The following is a 24534-nucleotide window of genomic DNA, read 5'->3' as shown; positions in this document are numbered from 1 at the left end:
CTGAAAATGCTACACCCTGGACTTCCGAGGGGGTTCTGGCATCGTGGTGCACAGAAGTGTCCTGGGCAGCTAGCGACACCTCATTCTGGTCCGAGCCTGTGACTAGCTCTCAGTGCAAGGTGAGTAAACTTGAGCCTCAAGCACATGGTGACATTGTTGCAGATCAACAGGCCCTCTGCATGGGCTGAGCAGTGCCACTTGCCCTATGTATATCTGCAGGAATTGTAAGGTGACAACATTTATCCTAGACATTTTCCTCCTGGAACTATATAAAGATGCCTTACTTTGTCTGCCATGCTCTAAGAGCACCTGCATGAACAGCTACCATGACACAGTGGGTAGGTGAGTACCCTGCATGTATTTTAAGTGAACTGGTTGTTCATAGAAGACTTATCTGATCCGTTTTTCCAAGCAAATGCATTCACTGAAGAGTGAAATGAATAACCTGGTTAATCTGTTGCTGCTGTCATAGCTATTATCACTGCTTTTATTACCATTATTGCTATTATTTTTTATTTCTCAAATTACTGCCAAGCAAGAAGGTCTCCTTGTTCCAGTCATTGATCCCAGAGAGGATACTGTCCAAATAGAGAACACAGAAGAGAAGAGATGAGTTAAATGCACAAGCAGATTGTGTGGCATGGTGGCAGCCAGCATCACATCAACTGCACAGCACGATGGCTGTCGGGTTTCTGGAGGGAAGGCAGGGCGCTGCCTGCAAGGGGTTGAGCTGAAGAGGAAGAAAGGTGGTGGGAGAGGGAAGTCGCTGAGATTTGCATTGGTAGGCTTTTACTCATATAGCCTGTCTTTCCAAGGTGATGAATGCCAATTCAATGTGAGAAAATGTAGAAGTCCCTCTTCCAATCCAAACAAAACTCATTGAACCAAAGTTTGTCAAATGATGGTGTCAGAGCAGATAAAACTAAGCTCCTTGTATGAAAAAAAAGCATCACTATAAATAAAACCAGATCATTTCTTATCCTTGTTTGTCACCCATTCTTCAGCTATCAGGCACTGCTGAGGCACTGTGTTAGAGAAATTACTGGGAGCATCTGGAAACACCATCTGCTTGCATTTACTAGCTGGTTCTTTTGTCCAGGTTCATTATCACTGATCCTTTATAAATAAGTAGTGTTCCAAAAATACTTCTGTGTAGCAAACCTCACCATTTCCTCATGGCTTGGCTTTGCAGCACTTGATTGTGCACATTCCCTCCTTGCCCCTGCTGGGACAAGCTCAGTGACAGTCATTTGAGGGCAGGGCCTTTAGTTAACAAACAAAATTTTTTTTTTTTTTTTTCAGGCAGACAGGAATGTGATCCTTCATCAGGGGGTTCTTCAATACCAAGAGGGCAACCCAGTCTTATGTGTCAAGCTCCAACGGATCAGATAAAACCCTAGCCAAATGCGTGTCAGCACCAGCTCAAGACATTTTAACATGCCTTTATACTCAGTGGGCTATGACCTCATTAGGGTTATTCAACAGCAATCACAGCTACAGCTTCGTGGTGGGTCACAATGGTATTATGCAGACATACCCCCCAGTAAGTGGAAATCAGCTCAGTTTCACTAGCAGAGTAACTGTCTGCAAAACCCACCTGGAAAACAGCCAGTTGCATCTCTGCTCTGCTGTGCCTTCTTGACTTCTTTAAATCCAAATATGAGCATAGGCTATAATTATCTCAGAGGCTTGCCTAGTGACAGACAGTGCCATCACCCAGCAGCAGCAGCAGAACATGGGATGGATCCCACAGCAGACATCAAGAGAAGATTGTCAATGATTTCAGTTGGCCCATTAGAAACACCCCTGAAGCCCATGGGATTCTTTCCATAGAAGCTTCTTGCTGTTTGGTGGAGCCCAAGTAGAGAGGGGATGGTTGTAAAGACAATTAACTTTTCCTGTACATGTCAAAGGGCAGAGGAGAGGAGGTGTTGTGCTTCTATACTTCTTGAATTCTTTCTACCTACCAGGTCTTGAGCTCAAGCCTAGGTTTTTTCCCAGCACTTCAAGTGCCTAAAGCAATGCCCAGAAAGACAAAGCTAAAGGATATGAGGGACAGAGAGATCAACTTTACATTTCTGTAATTCCCCCTGGATAGAGCACTTGTTTATTTAGGAGAAGAGTTGCCTTTGCTTAGTTTCCCATATGACAATTCTCTGCTCAGTCTTATCTTGGAGTGACTCACAGGATGGGTCAAAAGGTGAAGAGAAACTTTATGGTAACCTCCTCATAACCCTCTCATAAAGTCTGTTTTCTTTGGACTCTTTGTTTGTATTTGTAATCAGTGGGCAATTTCCCCTCATGTCTGTTTTCCACCCTTCTTTTTTTTTAATTGAAAACTTGGTGAAGTTAATGTTCCTTTTGTACCAAAAGCCCTCCCCCTTCCTGCCTCGCATGTCCTGTGCATTCATTCAATTCCCCTCAGGCCATATCTTCAGCTACTGAAAAATGGCAAAACTCCATTGCCTCCATAGGGATGTCCATCAGTGCTCCAGGAGGGCTGCTGACCTGCCCCAAGGAAGAGCAGTGTCCTAGCATGGCTGGTGGTGGCTGGCTGGAGTCCCCAGGGGCTCCTACCCTACCTGTGGATGGATGTTTCCTGACTGCCTCCAAACATAAAATTACTCCTGCTTGAGGTAATATATTCTGATACCCTGAAATACTTCTCAGTCTGGCATTGGGCTGGAGAGGTTTGTAGTTAACAGCAGGGCCTCTCAAGCAGTGTTCTTGGGAAAGATGCCAAAAGCATCCCAGCAATGCATTTCCTCTTCAATCACAAGTCAGGTCTCCCCCTGGCCATCCAGCCACTAAATACAGGTCTCAGAAGCGAAGTGCTCACCCACTCCACTTTGCACATCCTTTCGCTATGTGGGTTTGACCACCAGCCTGTCCGAGTTAACAGTCATGACTCTGAATCATTGCTGCTGCCAGGAGAAGACTGACTACCTGGCAAGTGGGTCACCCCCAGCTCCCAGGCTCCTGAGTCCCTAGCAAAGCCAATGCTCTTCAGGACATCCTTCAGTGTGCATCTGATTTTCAGTGTAGGTTTAAAGACCATTAAAGCTAATAGAACTGAGCATGTGGATATCATTAAACATGCTTCAGTTCCTTGCTGGTAGATTTCAGCAGATATACAAGTATTTTGTTGAACAGAGACTTGTGAACACCAACCTAGCAGGACGTTTTTATTTATTGTTCAAATACTAAGAGTTGATCTTAGTCCTACAGAAGCGTACCTATCTGCTGCAATGGACACATACCAAATGGAGACAGAAGAACAAAGTGTTTTTCCTAGCTTTTTTCATTTATCAGTGACCAAGCATGTGCAGATGCCTGGGGGATGAGTCTGGAAAGTGCAGAGAAAACAAATGCACAGAGCAAAATGGAAACAGTCCTTGCTTTTACAGTTACACAGAGCAGTATCACCTCAGTGTTAGCAGCGGCAAACTTTTCCACTCCCCATCTGCTAGCATTCATTTTAATTCCTGCAGTAGTGTACTATGGAAAATATGGAGTCAGGGAGTCCTCAGTTTTTTAACTCATTTGTTTCTCTTCACCCATAGAGGAAATGTTTCTGTTTCTACAGTATGTCCATTTTCAATGGCTTGGTTTTCATCACCAAAGGAAAAGAAGTGGAAAAAAAAGCAGCAGATTTTTTTCTACAGACCTAATGTCTGAGTCACAGTCAGGAAGAGGGTAATGAACTTTGTTCCAAATGGCACCAGTGTTGTGTCTTTCCTGACAGGTTTTTTCTTGCAGCCAGATATAGGAAAAGTAGGTTGTCAGTTAAAAATGAACAGATTTTATGCTCTCCATACTTAACCGCTCACTTCAAGCTACAGACAAACCTCCCAGCAAGCTGCCCCTCTCTGAAGCTGCTATAAAATTCCAAAGTAATTCATAGCAACTCAACCATTGCTTGTAAATTGGTCGGGCCTTTGACATTTTAGGCCTTGATTCAAGAAATATGGTTAATCGGGACTTAGCAGGACAAAGCAAAAATCTTTATATCAAGCACATGCTTTTAGAATGTTTCAGGAGTGAAACCGAAGTTTCTGTCTAGTCAGGAAATATTTATGAATAGAAACTGATTTGGAGGACTCTTTCTCAAATGTTGACTTCTTAAGAAGACCCTCCTTTTGTAATCCCTTTTCAGAAGAACGTCAGCACATTTCTCAGGCACTGGCTGCCATCAGAACAAATGTTTTTCTCAGAAGTATGAAAAAGTACAGCATCTGTTCAAAGTCTGCTGAACAAATGAAGTTAAAGACCATGAGAGGTCATCAAATGGAAAACAAGAGTTTCTTCCCTGCAATCATTAACTTTGCCTTCATTGTTGCTACTCTCTCCATCAGGAATAATGTGAGATGACCACCTAATCTGTTACAGAGATCTGGTATCTGAATGCCAAACTTTTTGCTGCTCCTTTGAAAGGTGATTTGAACAAATGGTTAGAGTGGTCTTGCAAAAAATTATGCACAAATATTCAAGCAGATAAACTAGGGAAGCTCTTGGCATCAACAAATCAAATTAACAAGTCCTGGTAGTTTGGGCCGTATGAGCTAAAGAGGCTGGCTTGACTATGCAGTGCCCTGTTGTAAAAAGCTAATAGCAAAAATAATGCTATAGATCAGGAATCTCCACCAGGCCTTCCGGCTTTCCAACAGGTAGCAGGTCCCACAGAAGTTATTATCTTTTGTTTTAAAATAATAAACCGTTCTCTCTTGGATAAAGGCAGAGAAGCAGATTAAAAACTAGGTAAGATAGATTTAAAGATCACTGCTTTTTTCAATCAAGAAGGGTTCTGGAACTGTGTATATTGTAAAAGACTAAAAAAAACCGGATCAAAATAAAACCAGCTAGTGCCTTTATTCCTAACTGGCCTGGTTATTTTGAGCTGCATATGCCTACACTGCACTCTGTAAGGAACAAGCTAGGTGTAAGTGGCCAGCGGGTGCAAAAGCACCTATCTCAGACTTTGCCACCTCCTGACACACTGCATTTCCATGGTGTGCTGCATATTAAGGAAAACAGAAACAGAAATAAGCAGCAATAAAACATTTTTCAATTAACAAGTGATTGCATCTCTGTAATTTTGCTGATTACGTAGCAAAAACTAAGTATATTTGAACCAGCTGCCTAGTATGCTGGAGGGATGATGCCCATCGATGAGACCGTGCAGAGCCATGCTCCCATCCTGCTGGCATGTCGGCAGCTGCAGGAGCACAGTCCTGCCCTTTCCATCCCTGCAACACCCCATATGAGACTGATACACCTGAAATAACGAGCATCCACTAATTGGTTTACAGCGTAGTAGCAGGGAAGAGTGCCATGTCAGCAAATTCAAGGTCTGACTCACCAAGCCTTGCTAGGTGACCAGTGCCACTGGCTATGTCACCCAGGAGCTGCAAAGAGTTCACTGTGCATCCTGCATTTGTGTGCTTGCCAGTCCAGGTCTTTCTGGTAGAGAAATAGAAACAAGAGAGGAAACAAGCTGGGGTGTCTGTGTTACTTGGAGGAGTAACACCTGTGTTCAGGCTGACATGGGATTAATCTCAGAAGATGGCAGGAAGAAGGTCACTGTAAGGGACAGCTTGGGGCTCAGGGGCTAGATGCCATTTTTAATACCGCTGCTGTCCTGGCCAGAACAAACTCCCTTTTAACCATATAATACCTCACCCCTGCCCACATTCCCACCCTGTTGTCCTTGCTGTCTATTGAAAGGGCAAGTGTTGACGGTGGGATGGCATGCCTGCACACCAGAGCCCCTTTGAGCGATACGCCTGCTGAGAAGGAGCCAGCCCAGGCTTGAGCACAGGCAGGGGTGGCCTGCCTGGTCTTCAGTCCCATCACTGCTGTCTCCCTGCCTGCTGCAGACCATGGCCATGCTGTGCACAGGGCTGGGCTGCAGCCTGAAGCTGGAAACAAGTTTTGGGGACAGCCTGTGTGCCCACTGTCATCCTCTGGTGTGACTTTTAGCTTAGCCTCTTCTCTCATGCAATTACTGCTTGCAGCACCTGCAGAGCCAGAGCAGGGTGTCAGCACCTATCTCCAGCTGAGGCTCTGGCTAATGGCATTTACAACTAGTTAAGAATAATAGTTAAGAATCACAGAAATTAAACTTTATCTGCTACACATGACTTGCACCTAAAACACTTGCATCGCACCACATATGCGGTCATAAACCCAATCATCCGAATGCTTACACACTTCCCAAACTGCTGCGTAAAATCCAAAATGCTGTATAAACATACCTCATACAGCACTCATGGGTGACAAGCAAATTCTCATAACAACGGGCCTGTTGTTTCCTAAGTAACAAATGTATGCCAGAGGGAAGTAGCTAAAAAGCAGAGATGTTAGAAAAAACTAAGTGCAAACCAGGGGGCAAAGCATGAAGAAAAAATAAAAGAGGCCAAATTAACAACTTCAGGCATCTACTAACAGGACTATTATTGCAACAGAAGTGAAATTCAACCCAACAAATAGCACTGATAGGCAGTGTTTAGCTAGCGCAGGAATATATCTGACAGCTGCAGAACGGTTCCTTGAACAGCTAATCATGACGGCACATTTCCAGGAGCCAGGCTTTGGTCCTCCAGCTTTGCACCTGCCTGCACACATCCCAGTGCTGAGCTTTCACTTTGAATTGTAGGTTGGGATGAAACCCCCGACTGATGCTGAATATAGTCCAAGAGCTCAAAGAACAGTGCTGAAAGGGTTGTAACCTCAGCAAGCTACTAAACAAGGGTGATTTCTGTCTTGCTGCAGCGAAAGGTTTCCCATTATTTTGATAATGGTTTCAGTAAGAATACCAGAAAAATCTTTCTTGTAAAAATTACCCAAAACCAATCTATAATCTCTCTGATGTGGCTGCCTTATACAAAACTGTTTTCAGCATCTTTAAATAACTTTTTCCCTTTATTTTTTTGCAAAAATAGATGAAGTTTTTGATCCTCTTTAGAAATGTCATTTTCTATCAAGTGGGAAGAGTGTTCCCAGTTCTGCAAGCACTTGTTACCTGGTGTGCCTTATTGCCAAGTCCAGTCCCATAAAATTCCACAAAACTGTTCATAAACCTAAATATTTACAGGACCAAAGTCACAGCTTTTCTGGAAGGGTTCCTAAATGTTTCTGTGTGGATCACAACTGGTCTAAGGTAACATGGTCCCTCTAGACACATAGGTGTGATTGGTTTTCAAATCTAGCATAACTGTTCAATGAACAGAAATTTCCTGTGTTAGAAGTACTCCAAAGTGAAAAAAAAAGAATTGAAAAAGTATATATCTGTCAGCAAAACAGAGCATGCAGCACTACCTTATATTCATGGGCCTTCTCATGCATGTGGATTAGGAACACACTTTTCTGAAACCATATTATGCACAGTCCTGTTTTCCTTTTTGTAATTATTCACCTTGCTATTTGTGCACGCTTGGGAAAAATGTGGGACCCCCAAGGTGGGCAAAACCACAGTGCTAAGCTCTCGGGAATCCCAAGAAACCACTGTGGACTGTAGGGTGAACACCCAGGTCCTCTTCCAAAGGCCTCCTGAGGCTGCATTTGTACTCACTCTTCTTGTTCACTGCCTCCAGGCCAGGGTGACCACTTGACGTGTGGCTGTGACCAAGGAGCAGAAAGGCACCCTTGACTCAAATTAAAGCCATGACTGTGAGGAGCCGCTCGTCTGCAGGCTCAGCCCCTTCCTGCCGTTGCCCAGCTCCATGCCCAGGGCACTGCGGGGCTGGGGCAGCCCTTCTCCCTGCAAAGGACAGGACAAGGCTTCAGCCACCCTTGGACCATGAGCTGGAGCTCTGCAAGCTGTGCACAGACCCAGCTGCTTCGCGGGGAGCTGGGCAGCAGGTGTGCTTAGTGTGGCACCGCAGCATGCGCAGAACGCTGCCACCTGCCCCTGGCCTGTCCCATGTCTGGCACTGCCATGGCCCTTCTGCACTGCCAGAGGAGCCCAGCGTCACCCCCAAGAGGATAAGGACAGAGACCACAAATAACGGTGCACTTTCCATGCATCATGGTGCATTTCCCTGTCCAGTGATTTACAAAACCAGCAGAGCAGAAGAGCTTGCAGTATGTGAAACACAAATGACTATAAGATGTAACAGTTTTCAACTTACATTTTTATGGCTGTGATCTCTTCCTCCAAGTTGCGCATCCACAACTGTGACACTTGGATGACTGCCAAGGTAAAAGCTTGACAGACTCTTGACAGAAAAACAACCACTACAACCAAGGGGGAGTGACCGGTACTTAATGATTTAGTACAATTAAGACACAGTCCTGGCTTATTTTTCAGCCTGGTGGACATACTGAGTCCACTTACTAATGGTTTCACATGCCTGAAAAATAGGAAACAATTTATTAGAGATCAGCTTTTGAACCATGTACTTATTTTTCATAACACTGCTAGTATGGAGCCCCAGGTGATTGCTCCAGCTTTAGCTCACATTCCCACACTGGATTCCAATAACTTGTAGGAGTCATGACATGAATTCATAAAATTTACACAGATGCTAGCAATGCAAAACCTCCAGCTGCGTCACTTTCCAGCCTGGAAAGTCCCTGATGACCAGCAGGGGAGCAATCCACCACCCCAGCCTGCTCAGGAAAACCAGGAATGTTTGAGGACCCACCTATCCCACAGGCACATCTCACTGCCCCACTTTTGGAGTCTTCTCAGCCACAGCAAAAATGTTCATGCATCGCCCCGAACACCAAGCTGCACCACTCCCATGGCCCCACTGAAAGGATGGATATTCCCCTAGGCGGGCTGTCGACAGTATGCACCACACAAAAGGGCTGGGAAGGCCCCCCAGACACTGGCCAGTGAGGTCAAGCAAGGACAAGGTGACATGTAGTGGGACTGCACAAATGAGGCAATAAACCGTATCTCTATGCTGAAGCTGGTGAGCAGGGATGCTCCCCCAGCCACTGCCCTTCCTCCTGCTCCCCACATGGAGGAAGAGGTGCAAAGGTACTGGGTGCAGGACCCATTTCTTACCTCTGCCGTCAGCTGCAGCAGGTCTTGGAAACTTGGATCTGCCCCGCGTGCCTGGAGGCATTCCTAGAAGATCCTTCTACTGTTGGTGGTGTTTTCTGGAGTCGAAGGCTTAGTGCCTGGGTGATACAGTGGGAACAGAGGATTGTGGAGCTCTTCTGGTGCACAGATGCAAGCTCCAGTTACCAGCCCAGTGCATGCAGCCATGGCAGTGTCACCGCATCATGCGCCTCTTATGCACCCATCCAGGCAAGCAGCCCACGAGCAGCAGGTAAGGGTGCATGCTGCGCAGCAGCCCTCTCTGTCGAGCACAAGGGGCCATGGGCAGTGACAGGGCTGGGAGCCTGCTCTCGGTGAGGATGCAGGTGTAACAGCATTAACAGCTTGTTTATTCATGCTGGATCCTCCTAATTTCTCTGGGAGAATCCAGATGTCCCAACAAACCATCAGTGCAGCAGTTCTTATATCAGCCATGGAATTAGACAGGTCTCTGTTTTAGCAACCTGTATGTAATTGCAATGGACACTCAGATGTTTTGGCAACCAGATGCAAACAGCTAAAACCAGTAAGCAAGTCTCTGCTCACTTCCCACCTCTTGCATCCACACTGCAGGTGTCCCAGTGGCTTTGCACAGTATAAGGGCTCCTGCCAGCAGGGAAGCAATTTCTCCCCTGGGAACCCAAGGCTGCGCTCACAAGCCTTCCCACCACCTCCACCACCCAGCCTTGCTTGGTCTGACCTCTGATCCTTGTGAAGGTCCTGCCAGTCTCAGAGATTATTTGGATCACAAAACCTTCATTCACAGAACTCTGCTTTCCAGTGCTTTCCAGCACTGCAGTAGTACTTGTATCTCCTGACATACTCAGGGGCTTGCTCAGGTGCATTGCTCCCTTCCCAGTCTTCTGCAGCAAGGTCAGAGGCTTGTTCTCCACTTTTCAGTCTGAGCGCAGAAACAAGAAGAGGCAAGAAAAAAATGATGTCAATTACCTTCAAACAGTTCAGATCTGCACATCAGTAAAGGAAAGCTGAAAGGTGCTCTTCTGCTCTTTCTGCTGCTGCTTGAAGGACTCAGAACAGGCAATCCCAGCACCCCTCTCAGCTTCAGAAAAAGCCCCAGTTTGAAGACTGCGATGATATGAGATAGTGATGATCCCCAGACAGAATGCAGATTCAGAAGATTAACCCCCAAAACTGTTAGACTGTAATAGTAAAGATTTGGCATTGCTATTAGAGCTTTGCAATAGGAGTCCTGTAATGGTGATGGTGTCAAACCAAACCTTGCAGTTAGCAGAGGTGAAGTTACTGGGGTTTACCCTTTATCATCTTGTCCTCGTTGAGAGTAAAGTCCCATGTAACCTTATCAGATGTAGCAGACACCTCCAGCTGCCATGCAAGCACAGCTGAATACCTCAGGGATGCAACCTTGATGGGCTGCAGCATGCTTTTCTAAGCTGTGATGTGACCGTAAGTCATATTAGAGCATGTAAGGAGAAAAAGAAAGCAAAAGACGCAGGCCATACAAAGTGCTAAGGGGGCATGACTTTCCACAGCCTGGTACCTCACCATGCATCTAAGTTTGAAGAGGGTACCAAATACCACCCTGTCAGGATGGCATGACTTTATGCCTTTCGGGTACTGTTGAGAATGATGAAACAGAAGAAACAGAGTTAGGGGGGTCATTTGCAGAAAATAAGTGTGTTTGTCTCCCCTCCTTTCTGTCTCTCCCCCCATGTTTCTGTGGGTAGGACTAAGAATTTGATGATCTATGTTCTCATCCATGTGCTAGATCCTCCTCTGCAGCATCTCTCCCAAAATAAAGGTCACTCAGAAGGATAAAGGCAAGAGTCACAGGCAGATAGGACCTTGGATCTCTGGTCTTGTGCCAAAAAGATGCATTATTTTCATTTTTGCATGATTTCTTTTTTACATTACAGGCACATATTTGGTGACAACATAGTTGCAATGAGTTATCCTATTTTGGGAAACAGATGAACAGAGAAAATGCCATACTCAGTCAGTTACAGCACATGTTATACATCAGTGATCACCAGAAACAGGAACATTTGTTACTCCAAAAGACCATACTTCAGAATCAAATTACTGGTTTTATCTTGTGCCTAATGTGAATGATAAAAATTATAATCCCCTTTTTTTTACACTACAAATCAGCTCCACTGAAACCGTCTCATGTTCAGGTTCTCTTTGCAGCATTGTGTTAAAGACTGCGAGCTGAACATAAAACTGACATCCAAACCATCTGCTCACCAGCATTTCATCTCTTTTGCTCTAATCTCCTCACACATAGGAAAATTATCCAGCTGTCTGTCTGAATACATGGACATAGGGGATCTCAAATGTGCAAGGATTTGCGATGTCCTTCCTGCTGCCAAAGAATTCCTGTGCACATTACCTGTACATGTAAACCTTATCCTTCTCTGCAACAGAAAAACTACCTGCACTGTGAGAGTCAGATCATGGGATTTACACTAATAAATGCTGATCCAACTTCATGTCAAGCGTTTATCTTCTTCTAATAAAACTTCTTTTGATTTCAACACATAAAATTGTAATAAAGCATTTTTAGATGACACTAAGATATTGGTCCTTCAGCAAAGTTAACAGAAATAAAGATTGTGGAAATCAAAATTTCTTTTACTGAGAAAATGTATGAAAAACATAATATAAAATGGATATGACTGCTACATTACCAGTAAGAGAACAGCCAAACCTGTCTATGGTTTATCCAGAATCCTGTCCTGCCTACTTTAAAATAGCAAAAGGCTTGAATTAAAGTGATCTGTTAAGTTCTGAAATCCGTTACCATGAAAAAGCCTTTCCAATAGTAACAAGTAAGTCAGTCACTACTATAGGTCCCAGAACCTTCTCCCTTCAGCTATTGCTAAAGCAAATGGGGAACTGTTTCTTTCCTTTCAGAGGTACATGTAGCATCCCCAGTGGCAGCAAAGAGTTAAAACCCAGACATTCACGCCTCCAGTTTAGAGGCCAAAAATTACTTCACATTCTTGGGAGTAAACTAATTGCCAGATGCATATGAGAGTAGATCCATGTGTAAAAACACAGTACAGAAACATTCCTAATTAAGTAAGGGTTGTACAGCCAAAGCACCCATACTGCCTAAGGTTCCTGCAGGACCTACCAAAATATCCAGCTCACCCAGCCCAGCCAGTAAATTAACTATTTGCACTTAGTATAAATGCAAATTTATTAACAACAGAGGTTGTAGAGGGCAAGGCTGCAATGGCTTCGGGTTCATTTCCGAACAAAAGCCAGGGAGTGAGGCCAGGAGGGCTGCGCCCCGCGGCACTTTTCACGGCACAGCAGCACCATGGGGTCAGGCATGAGGCACATCCATGCTGGACCCATGGGACAGAGTCTGGGTCAGACCTGGAGGTCAAGTGGCAGGTCCTTGGCTCTGCTCAGAGGTGGCACGAGCTGAGCCACAGCAGGGTACTGCCTGAGCAGGGGTGCTGCCGGCTGGCATCGCTGTGTGGCATCCAGGTGGATGCTCAATGTCCTTCTTCAGTGGAAGGGGAGGTTAGTCTCTGTGGGGGGAGGCAGTGAGGAGGTAATGCCACGGGGGAAGAACAAACCTGGCCAAAACACTTCTAGCCCCAGCACTGGCACCGAGCTGTTGGCCAGGTGCCTTTCTCCTCCACCCATACCCCCCTCACCTGTCCAGAGGAGACCCATGGCTTCAAGGAGGGAACAGCAAGAACTTCTCATGTGGCTGCCTTTCCCCTCAGGCCTCATTTTCTGTTTGAATTTGTTTGCCTTCGGTGTCCAGCCTTCAGTTCCTGTTATTCAACAGGATTAAATAACTCTTCACAGCCCTGGATTTTATCCCCGAGCAGGAATTTACAGGCTATAAGCAAGCTATTTTTCAGACTGCTTTCCTTGTTGTTAAGCTATGCTAAATTTACCAAGCCTGAAGACACTCACAATAAGGGATTTGCTCCTGTACTTTACTGCCTTGTGTGTCCTTTCCTCCAGGTATCTCAGTTTTGTCAGAACCTCTAACAATTTTCTATGCCATCTTCCAAGATGAGCCTGTTTGTCTGGTATCCTCAGATAACCTCACCTTCTCTTCATTTGTCATCCAAACACGTTTGAGCAAAGGAAGGGCAGACAGAAAACATTTGATTTATCTTTATAGCCCTGATTGATTTAGTGTCATCCACAGGGACAATAAATGGGACCTGGAGGGGTATAAAAGTAGGAGATTTAGTTTAGATTAATATTAGCCTTTCTTGCCACAGTGGAAACTCTGCAAAATCTGCTGGGACCGCTATCCTCTGTAGTCCTGCAATCCTCCTCCAGAAGTGTCATTTCCAGGACCCTGCTCCACCTCAGATAAGCCAGGCCTGAGTTAGCCTTTCCACAGAATTTAATTACTTTCAGTCCCACCAAAATGTGATGCCCATCACTCCTCTACAAGTGCCATGTGAGATGATCAGTGGTATCTAGGCAGGCAGAAATTCATCTCAGGTGTGACTTGAAGCAGCAATACCCTTGTTGCCATCCATGCTTTTTGCCCTGTGCTGTTACTTCCCGGAAACTCCTAAATTAAATCCTGACCTGACATGCACGAATACTTTTTTTCCATGCTGCGTGTTTTATGAATGTCATCATGAACTCACCTGCAGAGGCACAATTGTAGCTGCACCAACATCATTGCTATGGGTTTGCAATAACCACAGACTTAGACAATGGCAGAGCCTGGAAGGCTCCTCTGGAGATCACCTAGTCAATCCCCAGCTCAGAGCACAGTCAGATGGAGCAAGCTGCTCATGGCCACGCGCAGTCTTTAAGATCTCTGAAGACAGAGGCTCCACAGGCTGTCTGGACAACCTGTGCCCGCGTTGGACCAGCCTCCTAAGGCATCCCAGCAAGCCTTTAGTCTTCTTTGCTGCAAGGGCACATTTCATGATCAACTCATTGCCCACCAATGCAATGGTGGACCAAAGCAGAGGTGCTTTCCAAATGGTCAGCCCCCAGCCTTTGCAGGTGCCTGAGCTTGTTCCTCCCTAGAGCAGGACTTTGCGCTTTCCCTTTGTTGAACTTGATGAGGGACCTCCCAGCCTATTCCCCAGCCTGTGGAGGTCCCGGATGTCAGCACTGCCCTCTGGTACCAAACACAAACTAAAATGCCAACACAGGTAATTTGCCTTCGTGATCCCCACAAACTAACTGATCCTAATATAGGGCAAAGCCAAATGTCAGCATGAGAACAAACGCAAAGTTTGGGCTTCCTAATGTCTTTTATCTCCTGCTTAGCCCATGGAATACGTTATACGCAAATTTTCATCTTGCATCTTTTTTCCACATTGTATATGTCTGGTAGACAGGCTCAGTGGAGCATCCTGGAGAAAACAAGTGTAATTCTGTGTAAGTATAAAATAAGTGTAAGAATAATGAATAATTATTTCATTGCAAATCATTTCAAAATAATGAATAAAAAGAATAATGAAAAATGAGGCACAAATCAAAACTATGGAGCCCTGATTCAGTTTGGGGGAAAAGTTTTGGAGAGACAGGAGGGTGGGATTTGTGAACCTTCTGTAGAGCTTGCTGGTTGTGACCCAGTACGTGACAAGTGGTGGCAAAGCAGTGAGCACCTAAACTTGTCCCTAACAGTCTGCTTCTGAAATAATTAAAATGCCACAGTGTTTATGGCAGAGGCCAATCCTGAAATACAGGCAAAGTCTAATAGGTCTGGGCAAGTCCAAATGTGACTTCTTGAACTCAGTGTCCAAAATCAATCTTTAGGGACAAGCTGGCTCCTCACACCTCTTCATGACTCTTGCAGTGCATAACTTTTTCCTGTTTCTTTTAAAATAAAGCCAACTAGACAGTTCCCAGGGGTGCAGAGCAGGCGTCGAAATGCTGAGCAAATGTAAATGCTTGCCAAGGTGTGTGCTGCTCTGGCAGGACCCTGGTCCAGGATTCCCACTTCTCCTGCTTCACCAGAACTTATTTCAGTCTAACAGTCAGGACTATTCAGTTATTCAGACTTGCACAGGCTACAATGGCACCCCAAAGCTGCAGTAAGACTCAGGACGTCTCTGGGACAAGACCTTGATCCCAGCCCAGAAAATTCAAATAAAGGGTCCATGTTTGTCTCTTTGGTGACCAGCTTCCCTAGCAGATTCAGCATGCAACAGCATGAATCATTGCTCAGTGTACTCTGAGCTCATGTCACTGGTAGCCAACCACATGATTTCTTAATCTAATATAATGAAATCAATGGAATAATAGGAAACCCTTTCATTTTTAACAGCACAAACACCAGCTGATTTCATTGTGTGCTGGCAAGCAGAGCTATTAGCTGTCAAAACAAAACAAAACAAAAAAGAAAATTGCTACAGAATAGAAAAATTGTTTTCTAATGATCTGTCCTAATGTTCAGGCTGGGTGAAGTTGAAGATTTAAAAATGCTTCTTTTACTTGAACTTTCTGATGCCTTCCCCTCTCTTTTTCTCTCTTTCACACATGCACACGTACTCACACATCATATTTCAGCTCATGACCCTGCTATTCCAAAGCATGAACATGATACAGAAAAATCATAAATGTAAATCAAAACCCTATCAGTGACGTTTGATGCCCTGTCTCTCAGCTGAGACACAACAGTGATTAGATACGTAAAAATGCCTTCTCTTCACCTAAATTACTTGCTTTCTCATCAAAGTATTTAGGAGAGCAGGTTTTGGTGGCTGTGGTAGGAACATTCCTCCACGAAAAAAATTTCACTCATTCAAAAAACATCCTGAATACTTTACTTTCTGAAACAGAAACAGCAAGTCACTTGAAGGACATGCTTGTGGGAGCCAGCAGACTCTGGGTATCAAGTGCAGAGAAGTACCTGATGAAAAGGAGGAATAATTTTATTGGACAGAGGAAACATGGTGCTCCTGTCGTTCCCCGCTAGCTGCAAGGAAGCAGAATGCCCCTCTGGCATGTTCTGTGCTGGGGATGACTCCACATGCTGCACTGCTCTCCAGACCCAGGATGACATAGCCTTTCCAAGGCTCTACTGTGGGAAACTGGAAAGAAAATACCAAAACTCTCTTCTTCCCAGACATGGAGAAAAAGACAGAAAAATCAGAGCACTTGTTGTCAGCATTCTTCTGCTTGTAGATCCTTCAAAGACATAAAAAAATCTTCTAGCGCTGCCAAGGAAATAATCCAAACGGAAATGCGGGCTGCTTTTAAAGCTTTCACACAAGTTATGTCAGTCACCTTCACATAATGGCAGAGAAGCCAAGCCCTTCAGCATGGCTGTTTCCCCCAGATTTCTTCATCCCTTATGATCTCAGCCTTCAAAGGCATCCCTAAGTCCAGTTTACATCAGCACAGGCACGCCCTGAGCTAAAACATCCCCGAAGGTCCAGGCAAGAGCAAGGAACATCTGTGAATCAGGTAGACTTAACTGGTTTTGTGGTACCTCTTCTCCCCACAGCCACTGCAGCAAGCAGATTTCAGTTCGAGGGAGGAACCTGGCACAATGAGGAACACTTGTGTCAAAGGGAAGGCTAATGCATCTGCTGTAGAAGTGCGATTTGGTCATAGCTTTATTTTACCAGCAAGCAAGGGTATCGTTTCTGAGAGAGCATGAACAGATTTTCTTGTGCTACAACAGAAATCATCCTGTACTGGCTGACTTGTGAGGGGTGATGCTCAGGAGACAGATGAAGTTACTGGACAGGGTTGTTGGCGGTCAATGGTGTGCGGTATAGAGCCGTAGGAGAGCAGGACATGCCACTCCAGGGATGCGCGTGGAAGCTGCACAGTGCACCTTGCATGTGGGATTACTGAAGGGCATCTGGTTAGGATCACAGAGTCCAAGCTGTTTTGCATGAGTGGTTGTTTGAAATAAATAAGTGTTGCATATCCCCTCGCAGTGATTGCCTCACAAGCTGTTGTTGAGAGGGAAATGTAAGCATGCTGTGTCCGAGTTAGTTTTCAGAGGGTTAGCCGAGTTATCTGGCACTAGCAGCCCCAAATACATTTGGTGTGCATGCCTAACTTACAGTGCGGCTGTTCCAGGGCTGTGTATATTGCTAAATAATTTTCCCATTGTTTCACTGGTTACGTTGCTCTCATTATTTGGCTTGGCTTTTGTTTTATGTCCCAGTCCCTTTACAACCTGTCTCATGGAAAATGCATAGCCCTTTCCTGAATCTAATTTGAAAGACCCTTTTTTTTGCCCACACTTTTTTGAATCTCCCACCTCCCTAGTGATTTTGCACATCCTGTCTTACCTACAGAAAAATACTTCTATGGCTTCAAAAAGAAAAGATTAAGGAGGGATTGTAAAATTTTATGATTTTATATATGGAATAGCCTATATACAGGTCCTCTCTACAGGATCACTTTATACACAAGAAAAGGAGGTTGAAAGGTCTGGTTCATGACAGAAGCAGTTCTTTGTGCAGGCTGCACACCAACATGGGCACCTGGCAAGGTGTGTGCCCTGGCTGATGTGGCAGGGGGCAAACATCTGGGGGGCTGCAGGACCCCAGACATGCTCTCACAGCATTTCTGCTGGACCCGAGGAATTAACTGCTCTCAGCACCTCACAGTCACCAGCTGCCTGCCACTGGTGGGGTGTCCTACCCCAGGGGGCTGCCAGACTGCACCGAGGTCTGTGCTGGGCAGCAATGGGGAGATGCTGCCCCTGTCCCGCTGCCTGACATTGCTGCTGGTGGCTGAGCTCCGGGGGAGCCAGCACCTCTGCCTTAGTGAGGCTGGAATTCTCAGCTGCCCCAGGCCTTGGGCACAGCCTGGAGGCTCTTATGTCCCCAGCTCCAGGGTCCCCTACCTAGTCAACTGTCCCAAAATGGACACCCATGCTGTTGGTGTGGCATGCCAGCTGGCACAGGAGCCAAAAGTCTGTATTTTTAGGACTTCCAGACCCTGATCATTCTACCTGGTGACTTTCAGTGGAGCAGGGGAAACCTGGACTATCCAAGTAACTTAGGCAGGTTTAAGTCCAGGTCCTATGGCTTGCAGTCTCCCAGTTCACTATCAGCAAGACTTAACTGGGACCTGGGAACTGGCAGCCTAGAAGCTCCAGGATCCCCTCTCTAGGGGAACTGGGAAAGAAGTTAGACTTTTGGGAACTTAGGGTCCTGCAACTGCAGAGGCTTCAGCTCTCTGGAGACCACTGAGCAGGCTGCGAAGAAGTAAGGAGACCATCCAGCATGGTGGCAAGAGAAGAAATGAACCCATCAGCACCCCAAAGGCTATCCCAGTGACTTGCTGGGACTCTGTGGCAGCACCTTGCTGCAAGTGAGCTGCCTGCACACTGCATACAGGGGTGAGCCTGGGGAGAAGGATCCGTGGGGAACTGAGGAGGTGGACTTCTCCCAAGCATTAGGAAGTACGGTCCTGCAGCTGCCCAAAGTAGGGCACTGGAGACACCTAAAACACAAGGCTCACAGACTGTGATGGGGGGTGTTGCTGGGCCCTGATCTGGGGGGCCCTACCACACACTGGCTCGCTGGGCTGCCAGGAGCACGGGCACACGTGGTGCTGAGGCAAGGTGCTCTGCGTGTCAGCCATACTGCAGCTGCCCCGCTCCGCATGGTCACATAGCCCGCACTTCTCCATCAGCTGCTCTGCACCTTTTGGAGCAGACCTTCTGGTAGAGGTCTGAAATGAAGCCCATCCTTTTCTTCTGAACAAGAGAAGATTCCCATTAATCTTTCCTGCGTGGAGGCAGGCCCTTCTGCCCTCTTGCAGAGCTGTACCAGGGTTCCTGCTCTGTTACCCACCTCCATCTCCCATGGACTCAGCATCGGACAGCCTGGGAGCTGCTGACCCCACTGTGTTGGTATCTTCTGCCCTGTGATGTCCGGCTGGAGAAGTGGCTGGGATTTCTTGGAGCCTTATGGTTGCAAGGTTGAGGTCAGGATGTATTTGGTTTGTTGACTTTCTCCATTCCTGAAGAGGCTGCTGTACAACATTTCCAGGTGTCAGGTCTTTCTTAGAGAGTCAGCTCCAGCTGGGAGACTGCTATTGTACTCAGCCCCATTGGAGCTGTAGGAGAGAAAGAGAATCTGCTTGGTGGATGACTGAGAGTTGCTGGCTGATTGCTGGAAAGTCTCTGGGTACATCCAAACTTTCAATAGACCTGGAGCTGGAGACAAGTTAAAAAAAAAAACCAACAACCATGCTGCTGTGGTGCACCTCTTACAAGGTGCTTGGGAAGCTGTTTGGACCCAGTATGACATAATCTAATATGCAACCGAGGATCTGATTCAAATGTAGAACACACAAGGTTAAATGATTTCTCTTCCCTTATTCTTACAGGCAGTCCCTGGAAGTTTAGGCAGGAGCAGTCCAAATTTCTTACAAGATGTAGGTGGATAACAGTGCCCAGAGTCTCTTCCATGTTGCACTGGGTGTAGAGTGCCTACTCTGACACTTCTACATTTCTCAGTTTCCCAAAAATAATTTTTAGTTGGTCCAGCACTAGCGCAGTTTGACAGTATGAAATCTACCGCGTCCAACACGTCATTGCTGCGCTTGGCACCGGTCAATGTGCTGACAGTCATGCAGGCGTCCTATGCACCAGGGCGTCCATGAGCCAAGTGTGAGCACTTCATACAGACCTAACAAGGAGAGGACTTGTGGAGAAACTTGTTTTGACATGGTTGACATTTTGTTGTAAAGAAGGCTTCCTAGAGTTACCAAACTTTACTGACACAAGCCTGTTGGTGGTTGGTGGTGAAAAGAGAGGACAAAGAGAGAGAGGGTGAGAGCAAACTGCAGTTCCTGAATGACAGTGGGGATACTGCTACCTGACAAACCATGAGTTGGAAATATTTATGGTGAAGAGTTTGGGTTGGCCTTCAGTGGCCAGATGGGATTTCAGATCCCAGAATAGGTCAAAGGCAACATCAGGAGAAAAGAAATTTGGAGAAAGAAAAAAATCAACAACTAGGAGAAGCCTGTTGTGTATTTTACAGGTTGATGGTATCTGTATCACCATCATGGCAGCACATCTATTACAGGTATTTAACATTTGCCTTCTTCCTTTTTAATCTTAACTTCCATACCAGCACTTCCCTGTGATCACGCAGACCTTCACAGCTGTCACCAGCTGAGCACGCCACTGCTGGGACCTTCACTGGCCAACCAGGGTGGGACAACAGTGTACATAAGGCCAAGGTCAGCAGTCGGTGCTGCATCCAGAGAGACACACCACACAGAAGTACATACATCAGAAAAGACAGTCCCCTTAAAAGTCCAAGGCAGAACACCAGTAACAGCATTCACAAAAAAACCAGTAGAGAATACGTCTGAGTCACATCTGGAGTCAAGGGCCCTTCCCCTTCTCTCATCTCTTGACTTTGCTGGCACTGGTAGGAGGAAGCATGGATGCTAACACAGCACTCCTGATTATGTGCCACCAGTCATCATTCCTCCCTCTCTAAAAGTAAACGTGGGGCCCCTCTAGGCCAACTTCACCAGGTGTGAAAGAAAGACAAGTTTGTTGTGCTCAGGGTTTGTTTGTGGTTTTTTTGCTGGGACAACACTTGTTCCACATCCGTATTGTCTGAAACCTCACCTTTTACCTTTTGGTTACACATCTGACTACCGAGCATTTTCCTGCCTCTTGCACAGCATTCCTGAAGGGTGTTGCAGCACCAGGCCCCTGGTAAGAACAGTGCAAGACAGGGTGGGAAGACGGTGTGAAGGGAAATCCTGGGTTCATTAAAACTTCCTTGGCAAAACTTTTCCAGAAACTACCTGCTCTCTTGCCATGCTGCCGCAGGTCCAGTTCAGCTGAGTGACTAATGAGCAAGGCAAAGAACCGTCAGCTGTAGCTCAGAGACTGGAGTGACAGCCAGAGAGAGGTCTTCTCCTCAGAGGGCAGAAAAATGTTTGACGCTTGGCCAGCCTATGAATCTTTCCAAAAGAAGCCTTTGATGTCTAGGACCTGGTGGTACTCTAGGGCCCTGGTTTGACAGAGATCTAAGTCATATAGAGACCATAAATCACAGAAATACAGGGCTGGAAAGGATCTCAGGAGAACACTTTCCCCACCCCATGCACACAGGCAAGATAACTATATCTTGGCCTTTCCTGTCAGATGTGTGTCTGGTCTGTCCTTAATCTCCAGTCACAAAAATAACAGGTCTTTCTCGGTGTTCTCCTCCAGTACTGGATTTTCCTAACAGTAAATGGTATTTCCTAATGACTAACCTGAATCACTTTTGTCATAAATTAAACCAGTCATTCCCGTATCCTTATGGGCACGATTCATCATAGTCTTTCATAGTAATGTTTTAAGTACTGTAAGTCTTTCATTATCTCCCATATTAGGATCCTTCCTTTCTAGATAAAAAAAAAAAAAACCCAACACATCAGTTCCTTGAACCTTTCCTGACAGGTCATGTGTTCCAAACATCTCATCATCCTTTTTGCTTTCCTCTGGCTCTTCTCCAGTTAGTTTCTATGCTTCATGAAGTCCGTGGCCCCAAAGCAGACATAGTGCTCCAGTCAAGACCTCACCCACACTGAGCAAAGCTGAAAAATTACCTCCTGTGGATTACACAACACATCTGTTATTAAATGTCAGCACAAGACTGGCTGTGGCATTCTTTCGACTTTTTTTACAACACCCTATCATTAGGTTATTAATTAAAAAATTGTTAGTCCTTACAGATGCATCATCACCTTCACCTTCTGTCCTGTAGTACTGCTTAAATGTGTTGCTAAATCAAGACCCAGATTGGAAGTCATCCATGGAAATGAATGCTGTAATTGCAGCAGCAAGAATGGTATAATAAAAGCAGCGAGAAACAAGTCATAGACTGAGTACTGGTGTGCTTAGACTTCAGAGAGCTAATATGCCTATGACTTTGCTTTTGGTAGAAATCTATAGAGTTCTTGGCAATATTCCTAACAGATGTTATGTGCATTCATATTTTTATTCATGAGCAGTTCCCTCACCCAATCTTATCAGCATCTGTAAGAACAGGATCCTAAATCTTGCCCCTGTCTTGCACAAGCAGGGGTCGGAGCACGTATCTGTAGACCTTTCAAGGGTGTGGATGTGCAGACAGTGACAGCAACCTAAGAAAATAGGCACCAAAGATTTTAAAATATAGCCCCCAGTTTTGACGTACGAAGTTTTCATCTCCTAATCATACATAGTGTGGTAGGCATTTGATATACAGAGTACAGATGCTGAGTGCTGTTGAGTGGGGGCTGCCTGAGATGACTCCTGCTCAATTAAATTCTGTAAAAGTTTCTATCCCTTAACCAGTGAATATTTGCTTATTCCTGGTTTATGAAGTAATATTTGGCTCTATAATGGTTCAATAAATATTGTGCTGTAACTGCTTCCATCTTAATCAGTTTGCTTCAAAACAAGATTTCTATAAATCTTGATAATGCAGGGAGTGGACTGAAAGATGTTTGGGTACATTTTGTTTCCACATAATGTATGTTTTATATGCTACCCAGCAAAAACACCCACAAAAGACACAGGCAGGTCTTTGTAAGGACTATAGGAACCATATACAGAAAAAAAAAAATCCTTTGTCTTTGTTACTGTATTCATATCACTTGTCCCCAAAGAGCAAAAGTAAAGCATAGACCTAGGAAAGCCCAGAAAGACAAGAGGATTGAATGCATCTAGACACTTCAGCTAGACCAAGGTCACTGGTGACCCTGAATATTTAGACATATGACACATACATAAAAGGATACTTGAACCATCAAGAAACAGAAGATTAATCATCTGTTTCTGTTTCCTTTCTTTCCCCAGGGAAAAAAAAAAAAAAAAAAAAAAAAAAAAAAAAGGCCTTGCAGTGATTTTTCCCCCCTCACAATTGATTCTTCTATTAACCCACCGTAAAGCACCAGACTTCAACTGGGAGGAATGGGTAGCTTCTAGTTTACAGTAGCAGTTAGTAAAAGGGGTACCTAGGCATTGAAAGAGGGATTCCCTTTGCTGCTTCAGCATTTTAACAAGTGCTGGTGGTCTCTGAAAAACGGAGGTTTCATAAACCCAGGACAGGGGAAGGACAGGGACAGAGCAGATCTCAAGCAGAGAAATTCCCATAGGAGCAATTATGGCAAGGAAAAATAGCTTGAGACTAAGCTCTTTTTGAACTGTTCTCTTCAAAGTCCCCAAGAAAGGCTATTTGAACTCCATACAATGAGCATGTAGGCGGCTCAAGCCACAGGACTACTGGATTTGACAGATGCAAGGGATCAGAAGACTGGAAGAGGTTCTCCAGTTTAACACCATTGCTTATATATCTCTGTGAACTCACAGATTGCAGGTTTCACCTGGACTATACACTGCTCTGCATCCTTTCTATGGCTAACATGACAACAATACCTTGGCACCAAGAAATGTCAAATACAGCTTGTATCTTCAGCTGAGGGTCTCACCTCTTCTTCCAGTCTTTCACTGCTGTGAAGCTGGACAAGATTTCACAGAACTGAAGCATACAGAATTATTCCTTCTCTTTTACCTCCTGTCACAGGACCATTTGCTCTGCTATACATAAGTCCCAGCTTCTGTCATCCACTTTATGTTATATCAGATGAGCCCTTGCTTGCTGAGATGAGCTGTGAATAAAAGTAGGCAGCTGGTTTGAATCCTCTCTTCCAAGTAATGCAAGTTGGAAGACACGTCTAAGAGAGCTCCTACACACTGACAGCTAAAAACAGAATGGGACTTTTTTTCTTTTTTCTGTTTTAACGAACTGGTTTTTAACAAACCAAATGGGTTTGGATTCTTTGCAGAGATCTTTCTTTGCTCAGAGTCAGCCTTGGCAAGCATCTCATCAAACTCAACTCATGAAATTCACTCTGAAGATCAAACACTGGTGTCCTTGTTCCCCTGCAGAGTGTGGATTTGGTTTGAAAGTCCATGTGATCACTAAGCAAACACCTCACATAAATTGCAGGGCAGATTTGTTTCTAGTAGCTGAGATAACCTGCTTCACCTGCCACTTGCAAGCTGGAAAGTTCAGCTCCATAAATCATGGAGGAGCCAAAAGTATTCGGGAGTTTCTCTGAAAGCAAAACTGTGGTGGAATGGTTCAGCATGACTGACATGGTACCTCTCCCCCAGTCACTACTGATCAAAGCCATAGCCTTTTGAAAATTCCAAAGAAAATCTTTGTATCGTGACATTGTCCATCAGCTCTGCCTGTTACTATAACAGCAATTTGCAACTACCCACCAATACCACTGATGTGTTCAGGAGGAAGTACGGGAGGATCCCTTGAAAACAAACTGACCCAAACATGGCACACTAGCAAAAGAAAAAGCCAGCATATTAGTCAGGTTAATTGTTTCTGCTGGAAAAAGCACAGACGCAGTATCTCTGGCAAATAAGATAAATGATGCATGTAAGGTCTGATTTAAGACACAGCAAAGTCAAAGGCTCTCAGAAGTCTGGCAGGCTTTGGATAAGGTCCTCACACTGATTCACACACAGCAGGGGAAGAGCTGAAGCCCCTGCTGTGCAC

General features: G+C 45.3%; 1 long non-coding RNA gene across 1 annotated transcript in view; it reads left to right on the top strand.

The window, feature by feature from the left end:
• LOC308065085 overlaps nucleotides 1-24534 on the top strand; it is a 99641-nt gene that overhangs the window by 4480 nt on the left and 70627 nt on the right. Inside the window, exon 1 of the long non-coding RNA XR_013928655.1 lies at nucleotides 1-24534. This exon is cut by the window's left edge and continues 4480 nt beyond it; it is cut by the window's right edge and continues 62139 nt beyond it. This is a non-coding gene — a long non-coding RNA (uncharacterized lncRNA).

The sequence above is a fragment of the Falco punctatus genome (assembly GCF_963210335.1).
Source record: "Falco punctatus genome assembly, chromosome: 5".
Lineage (NCBI taxonomy): Eukaryota > Metazoa > Chordata > Aves > Falconiformes > Falconidae > Falco > Falco punctatus.
This window is presented reverse-complemented; position numbering and strand designations above follow the sequence as displayed.